Source organism: Desmodus rotundus, chromosome 3, assembly GCF_022682495.2.
Source record: "Desmodus rotundus isolate HL8 chromosome 3, HLdesRot8A.1, whole genome shotgun sequence".
Taxonomy (NCBI): domain Eukaryota; kingdom Metazoa; phylum Chordata; class Mammalia; order Chiroptera; family Phyllostomidae; genus Desmodus; species Desmodus rotundus.
The window spans coordinates 197,785,190-197,793,849 of record NC_071389.1 but is presented as its reverse complement, the minus strand read 5'-3'; positions in this window follow the sequence as shown (position 1 = coordinate 197,793,849).

Genomic DNA, 8,660 nt, shown 5'->3' with positions numbered 1-8,660 from the left:
CATCTGCTGCTTCGTGGTTGATAAAACGCCCTTGCTCACACAGCCCTCTCAGCGCCACTCCGCAGGTGGGAGCGCTGCGGGGCTGGAGGTGGCTTGCCTGAGATCCAGCCTAGATCAAAAGGTCTGGGCCAGAGAAAGGTCAGTGCTTGGAAGGGCGAGGCCCCAGCTGGTTGGGGTTGAGTGAGGAAGCTGCCTCAGAGCTGGGCGTTCAGCAGAAGGCCTCCCCTGCAGGACTGGGGGTGCTGCCCTTTGCCAGCGGAGGGGGAGGTGTTTCATCTGGCCAAGCACCTTGTTTCTACCCAACGGCAGGGCCGAGCTCTCGCTTAACTGTTACGGAGTAGTTACATTTATACAGTCCTAAAATTACATTCAGCCCTTTGAAGGCAACCATGAGGCTGATGTGGCCCCTGTTGAAAATGAGTTTGACACCCTGGGCTAAACTGTGTATTCTTGACCCCCTTCCCCATCTTAATGTCCACATGTTGATGCTTTCAGTGGCCTTCCCAACCATCTTCACCAGCAAGCCCTTGTTCCTTCCCATAAGGCCAATGGACCTCCAGGAAGCCTTCCCTGATTGCCCTGCCTCCAGCCCCACGCATCCTCCATGACCACTGGGTTCTTGGTCCCTCCCTCCAAATGTCTTGAAGGGCAGAGCCACGTCAAGTCCCTCTCAAGGTTGTTCCTGGGGTCAGGCTCCCAGTGGGGGACACCCATGTAGCTCTGTGAGGGCCTCAAGAAGGCCTTCCTCAAGAGGGCCTTCCTGTCCATGTAGAGCCGAGGGCCCTCCATTACCCCAGCACCTAACCCAGAGGGTCAGGCCAGAGCAGCTGCAGCCAGCTGGCAGGAGTGCAGGCTTCCAGAATGTCCAGACCTCCACAGAGAACCTTGTTCTGGAAACACAGCCCCGGAGGCAGCCTTGGCCCTAGCCTCCTTGCATGGTGCCAGGCAGGGCCAAGAATGGGAGGACTCTCAGATGTTCCTGGCACCCAGTGGGCATGGGGGGACAGGATGGGACACAGAGGATGCTCCAACCATCAGCTTGGAAATGTGGGTGCATGGCGGTGGGGGGCGGGGTTAGGAACAGGGCTGGACCTTGCTGAGCCAACTTCTTAATGCTGCAGCTGTAAACCAGCGTGGTTCCAGCTGGTCAGAAACTACAGCATTCTGGAGGGTGTGTGGGGGCGGGGCCAGGGTAACAGGAGAAAAACTGATTGGGTCTGCGCCCTGACGCAGGCAGGCGACCTCACCAAGCAGCCTCGAGGACCCCAGCCTCCACCCACTCCGTTGCTGTGTTCTTAACCTCTGTGCTTGAAGCAGCTGTCCCAAACCCCTGGGCAGGGAAGGGGAGCCTGAAGACCCCGCTTCCCTGCATCCTGGCTTCCGCGGCCCAGCCAGAGCTGTGCCTGTTGTCTCTTGCAAAGAGGGGGTGGGTGGTACCTATATCCTAGTGTGGTCGTGACGACCAGATGCGCCAGCACGGCACCGGAGCATGGTACACACCGTTACAACACACCTCCGCTTTCTGCTTGGGGAAACCGGCTCAGCAAGGGGGGAGGCAATGCTAGGATTTGAACCCAGGCCTTGGCTACCCTGTGACTGAGCTTAGAGCAGGAAGAAGGCTGGCTGGGGAAGCTGAACAGGGCTTCTCCTCACCTCCCTGTGCACCCATAGACAGAGCCCAGAACCCTCCCCCGGCCCACCCTGCTTGACTCATTCCAGAGAGGCCCTGCTCTTTGTTCTGTCCCATCCCAAACTCCTTGTCCTGCTCCCTGGCAGCCTCAGGCTGCCCCTCCTTGGCATAGGAGGTGGAACTCAGTTCTGGAAAAGGAAAAGGGCGGGGCGGACTTCCACGGAAGCCTGCTTTGGGGCCAGTAATCAGATGTAGGAGCCCTGCGGTTGGGGGGCAGTGTGTAGGCAGATGTGTTTGTTGTCCCAGGGTCAGGGAAGAAGATGAGGACCCAGCCCTTTACTGGGGGGCAGCGAGGGGCCCGGCGGGGACCCCAGGCCCATAGAGTCAGTTATTCAGTGAGCCTTCCCTGGCTGGCCCAGCACAGGCTCTGGGGTGAGAGGACAATTCCGCTTGCTGCCACATCAATATTCAACTTCTTGTTTAAATATTAAATTGAACGCCCTCCGTCTGAGTGCCCACAGAAACCCAGGATGAGTGAGTAACTTAGGGCTGCGTTCCTGAAAGTCGGGTTTCACGGTTCACTTGTTCCTAAATCTCTGCTTGTCCTGACATGGGCCGGCCAGTGCAAGGCATGCTGGGAATCCTGCTGTGAGGTTGGGGGTCAGGACCGGACAACTGGCCGAGGACTCAGGTTTGATCTGGGCTTTGGCGGGAGAAGGGGACATCCACTCCCTGGGCAGGGACAGCAGCAGGAAGGAACCGAGTTGGTGGGCGAGACTGCACCTGGGTGGGGGGTGGGGGCACCCCCAAACAGGAAGACATTCCTCACAGCCATAGTGTACCACCAAGAAACATCAGAACCCACTAACTTGCAAGGAGAGATCAGAGAGGAGGCCTCCAGCTGCTAGAAACAACTCTGGTGGCTGCAACCTTGGGGGCAGGATTACCCCGCTGAGGTACTGGCTAAGGCACTGGGGAAGCTGCTTTAAGGAAAGACTTTAAACTGTAATCACTTAAATGAGGTAGAAGATTGTTTCCATCTCACATCACAGCCGCAAGGTGTGCTCCAGACCCACGAGACCACTCTGCCATCCCCAAGCCCGAGCTTCCATAGGGCTCCAGCTCTGCATTTTCCAGGTCATGGGAGGTGGGGGGGGGGGGGGAGGAGATGGGGAAGGTTCAAGGCAAATGTCTTTAGGAAGATAATCCCTGAAGTTGCTTGCCTCACTTATGCTCACATCCCATTGGTCTGGACTTAGTCACATGGCCACACCCAGCTGCCAAGGATGTTGGGAAGTGTAGTGTGCATCTGGGGGACCAAATATCCAGCTAGAACTCAGTATGTTCTATTACTAAGTGGGTGACAGGAAGAATGGACACTAGAGGACAGTTAACAGAGCCTGCCACTGTAACAAGGAATCTGGGGAAAGGGTGCCTCCAGGGCTGGTTAATTCAGCAGCTGATCAACATCTTTATATCTTCAAGGACCCAGTGTGTTGACTTTGGTCTCAGGCTTATTCCCTCTTGGCTTCAAGAGGGCTGCCACTGCTCCGAGCATCACAGCCTTATGCACTGATGCAAAAAGACAGAAAAGAGACTGTTCCTCCCTTGTGTCTAGGAAAACTTTCCCAGAAGGCCCCCCGTCCAACTGACTTCCCCTGTCACTGGCCCATTCCTACTCCAATTACTAGCAAAGGGAATGGAATGACCAGGACTTGTTTATACCAGTTGATACTGGTCTCAGATTCAGGGGCTGGGAAGGGTCTCACTTCCTCTACAACACAAGGTCACCTGAGGGCTGAAGAAAATCAGGTTTCCCTCACCAAGAAAGAAGGAGGATAGGAATGACTATGGGTAAGGAGCCTCTGTGCAAACTGGCATCCCGCCCACCTGCTCTGCCCCAAGCCCAGAAGTAGACTCTTTCCTGCTCACATCTGCTGGGGTAGACATGATTTCATTCAGCTCACACTTGTGAAGAGGACACCGTGTGAACTTCACATAGGAGAAAACTGAGGCTCAGAGAGGTGAGGGGACTGGACTAAGGCCACACAGCCAGCACCTGGCAGAACTGCAGTTCCAGTCCAGGTGTGTGGAACTCTAAAGACAGGCTCCTTTGCATTGCAGGGTGCCCTAGCAGAAGTCCACTTTTCAGTTCTAAGACCAGCAGAAGTAGACCTATGAAATATTTCAGGATGATGCGGCTGGCAGAGTGTTTTTGGAGAAACAAGTTTTATCCTACATTGAAACTGAGTGAACAGTTCACAGTAGCCTAAGGCTCTTTGCAAAATCATCCTTTTATATTGTTTCACTAAATGAGGGCAGTTTTATTGTCCTCCTGCTCATCCTAGGATTGGTTGGTGCTGATGCCATTTTTTGTGGGGATATCACTTGAGATTTATTTCTGTGGCAAATAGCACTGACAAAAAAGAGCGGCTTAAACAAGACAGGAGCTAATTTCTCTAGGCTTGTGTAGAAGCCTAGAGGTGGGCAGCCCTGGGCTCATGTGGCAGCTCTACAGTATCACCGGGACCAGGCTTCCCATTAGCTTGTGGCTCCACCACCCTCAGCACATGGCTTCCACCTCATGGCCCAATATGGCTGCTCAAGTGCCAGCATCACATTTGCGTTCCAGCCAGAAGGAGGGAGGATGGATTGAAGTGGGACGGCACTCTGCCAGTTAACAGGAGTTCCCGAAAGTGGCACGTGGTATTTGCACTCCATACATCATTTGCAAGAATTTAGTCACAGAAGAGTTCATCTGCAGAGGAGGAGTAAAACTGGTGTGGCCTCTTCACAGGCCAAGATGGCCTGGAGCTGGCATGGCCGGGCCTTTAGAGCCACACTTATCAGTCCCTGGACTCGGGCTGCCCCTGGAAAAAGACATGACTGTGGTCAAGGTAGTTCTTCAGGTAGTTCTTAGGGTAGCCCAGACCACCCTAAAGGGGCCTTAGATGGCGGGCCATATGGCCACACTGCAGCAGCGTTCTCGGCAGCCAGGAGCACATCCTTCCTTCCAGGGGGCGATCCTGGCTGCTCCGCACAGCGTCCAGCCGATAGTGTAAGGTTCAACTCATGCGAGGTTCAAAGACAGGCAAAATAGTCCACGGCGTTAGGAGCCAGGGCCGTGGCTGCCCGGGGAGGGGCCTTCTGGGTTCCGGTTATTGTTTCTATATCTGGCACTGGATACACGGGTGTGTCGCCTTGTGAATGTTCGCTGATCTTACACCGATGGTTTGTGTGTGCCAATAATGTGTACACAGAACAGTAAGACAGAGACCTTGAGGATGGAGGGACGGGGGTGGGAGGCTGTCAGGCGACAGGGTGGGTCTGGGGGTGGGGCGCCACAGTGCAGCTGGGCTGCAGGCCTGGGGCTGGGGAGATGAGCCAGTGAGAAACTCAGTTGAGACTTGCATGTGAGCAGCCCCTGGAGACATGGCTCGGGGCTCCATGAAGTCTGGACTGAGGAGACCCAAAGGCCATGGCCAGTGATGCCTCAAAGGCTGGCTGGCACTGGGCAAGAAGGCAGAATGAGGAATGAAGGTCAAAGACCCATAGGAAGGGGGTGCTTGCTCCCAGAGACAGGGTCCTGGAGAATCGGCTGGAGGAGGTAGAGGACCCGAAGCCAGTGATGTGTGAGAAGGGAGCCGGGGTTGAGGTGGGGGAGTCCCGGAGCTCACAGGGGGCCTCGGTAGGAGGATCAGAAGCTGGGGCCCACAGCGCCCCCCAGTGTCAGCAGTCCCGGGCACTCCCCCTTTGGGCTCAGACAGCGAGCAGGCCACACCTGCCTATTTATAGAAGGGGGTTGCCAGCAACCAGGGGGCCTTGCAGGGATATCGGGCAGGCAGGGGGCTGGCAGGGCTGCTAGAGGTCCACCAGGGTCTCAGCCACCTGGGCCCTCACCCTCCCAGGTGAGGACTGGCAGGGATCACGGTGATCTGGGTCAGACGCAGGTGGGCTACCCAGTGCAGAGGACAGGGCCAGGCCTGAGAGCAGCGTCCCTGGACCCGTCGCTACTCTGTGGGGACTGAGGGAGCTCTTTTCCCCTCTGGGCCTCCGTGTCCTTGCCCAGGGCACATGGACCTTTCTGCCTCTGCCATCGGACCGTGAGCTCCTCTGGGAGCCTGGGCTGGGGTCCCCTGTTGGCCTGGCCTAGTGCAGGGTTGGAGAGGACGTGCATGCTTGCCGAGAGGCCCCGTGTCCCCAGAAGGCTCAAGGACCCACATACAAGCAGGGCTTGCTCCCCTAGAATCCCGCATGAGCCTTGAGCCCTCCTCTGGCTACTCAGTCCCCTCCAGTGTTGCCCTAAAGACCTCAGGGCCCCCAGAACAGGGCTGGAGGGGTGAGACAGGCCTCCAGACCGTCCAGGAGGGGAAGGGCCATGTCAGGCGCAGGGACTTAGGGCCTCGGAGCCTTTGGCCTAGTCCCATCAAATATTACCGTAGGGAGCTGAGGGGTACTTGGGGTTGTGCAAATTGCACTCCGTGGAGACCCCCGGAAGGCTGCCCCGCCGTGTAATAGAGAAAACACTATCCTTGGGGCTGCAGACCTGACCAAAAATTCCCCATGAGACCGGAGCAAACCACATCCTTTCTGAGCCTCAGTTTTTTCATCTGCAAAGTGGGGGCAGGGAACCATGGAGTCTTTAATTAGTTCTGGCCCTAAAAGCCCAAATGAATGAGGGTCACCAGAGCCCTTGCGGGTAGAGCTGGGACGCAGCCACAGGCCCTTCCAGAGGCCTGGCTGGGCCGGGGCTCTGGCCGGGCAGCCCTGAGCGGCAGCGAGGCCGCATCAGCACCTGGGAGGCAACTTCTGGACGCAGCCCACAGAGCCCTTGTAGGGCGCCCACTCGGGAGACCACGTGCCTCAGTCTGGAGGTGGCGGAGGCCCGAGCAACGTCCCCAGATGGCAGGCACAGGCCACATGCCACCTCCCCCAACCCACTGAGTGGAGTATTGTGATGGTCATTTTGCCAAAGAGGTGATGGGTGCCCAGAGAGGGCAAAGGTATTCCCACAGTCACACAGTGAGCTCCAGCCGCAGGAACGGCTCCATCTGGAGCACAGAAATGCCCCCACCTCCGGCCTGACCCCGTGGTTCCTTCCTGGAAGCCACTGTCCACCCCCCGCCCCTCACATGCAGATCACCTCTGACTCCCCTGCAGGCGGGGAGAGCCCAAGGACAGGGACAGAGTGGCAGAATAACCCCTTGACAGGTACAGGATCTTGCATCTCACAAGCACCCCCTCTCCCGCGTCTGCACAAGAACTCCACGAGGCAAATATTAGCTCCTCTTTACTGAGGAGACGTCAGACGCCCCAAGTCCACAGCTAGTAGAGGCAGGCCCAGAACGCCATCCAGGCCGACTGACCTGGGGCCCAGGCCCTGCGCTGCTGTGCCATCCTTCAGAACACCCAGGAAGGGCCAACTCATGAATGGGGGCACGCAGGGAGGCTCACAGCTCCCCCTCCTTCCACTCTCAGGCACATGCCTCTGTCAGGTGCATCCCATCCGGTAAACCACAGGGCACTGTCAGCCACGACTCTGACTGACTCTCCAATGGGAGAGTTCTGGCTGAGAGAAGCCCCTCTCCCCCTCCCCCCTGAGGCAGCCCCACCCCCCATCTCCTGGGACAGACCTCCACCCTGATTCTGCAGGTGCTGGGGCCTCTGGACCCGTAGCCTATCGTGGGCTGGCTGGAGCCGAAGAGCCTCCACAGCCCCAGAGGACGCCACCTGGGCTGATGCAACTATCACAGCCACTGCCAGGGTCCCCCGAGTCCGCTGCATCCCCTGGGGCTGGACAGGGAAGAGGAAGGAAGCACAGAGGCTCACAAGGCCTTTCAAAGTGTAGCCCTGATTTCTCTCCGCAGCCACACTGGCACTCCCTCGCGCCTCCAGACTGTGAGCCCCTCCAGGGGATGGCCAACCTATGTCTGGTTCATCCAGGAGGCCCCAGCATCCCCCTGCCTGGGCCCTGTCACCAAGCGGGTGTCAGGTGACCATCTGCGAAATGAATGAATGAGTGAGTGAATGAATGAATGGGTGAAGGAGAGAAAGGAAGCAGAGTCTCTATGTATCTGCCAGGGTGCAGTCAGGGAAGTAGAAACCTTGCCAGTTACTCAGAGAATTTCAGGAGTATCAGCAGTTGGTTAAAGAACTGAAAAGTCATCAAGGAACCTGAGGTTAGCAGAGACAGCCCACCTTCAGAAGCAGCTGCCACATCTAGGCTGGGGACCACAAGGGAAGGGCTGGAACCTAGAAGCTAGGAGGAGGCGCCCCAGGCCCTGGAAGCCCACCCAAGAGGAGGGGCTGCCGCCTCTGAGGGGCTGGTGCCAGAGCCTTTGAGGAGATGGACGCAGCTGGTTCTCTGAGTGGGGAGGCAAAAAATATTTTTTTGAGACAACTTTGAAACTGGGGCTACGTGCCCCTGTTTCCTGAAGAACCCCAAAATAGGCCTTTACACTTACGGTCAGTTGACTTTTTGACAAAGGAGCCAAGACAACTCAATGAGGAAAAATCATTTTTTCAACATCCAGTGATAGAAAACGGCATATCCACATGCAAAAGAACAAGGTTGGACCCCTCCCCATACCATATACCAAAATCCATTCCAAATGTATCAAAGAGCTGAATGTAAGAGCTCAAACTTCAAAACTGCTATAAAAAATTGTGGGAGTTAACCTTTAAATTTTAGGTTAGGCAATGGCTTCTTAAATATGACACCGAAAACACAAATCAGGAACACAATGGTTAAATTGGACATAATGAAAAGCAAAACATTTTGTATTTCAAAGGATACCATGAAGAAAGTGAAAAGAACCCACAGAACGGGAGAAAATATTTGCAAGTCATACCTCTGATAAGGGGATTTGTATCTGGAATATACGAAGAACTCTCACAACTCAAAAATAAAAAGACAACCCAATTTAAAAATGAGCAACGGATTTGAACAGCCTTTCTCCAAAGAAGATAAGCAAATGGTAACCAGCACATACGAAGATGCCCAGCGTCACGAGTCATTAGGGGGATAGGA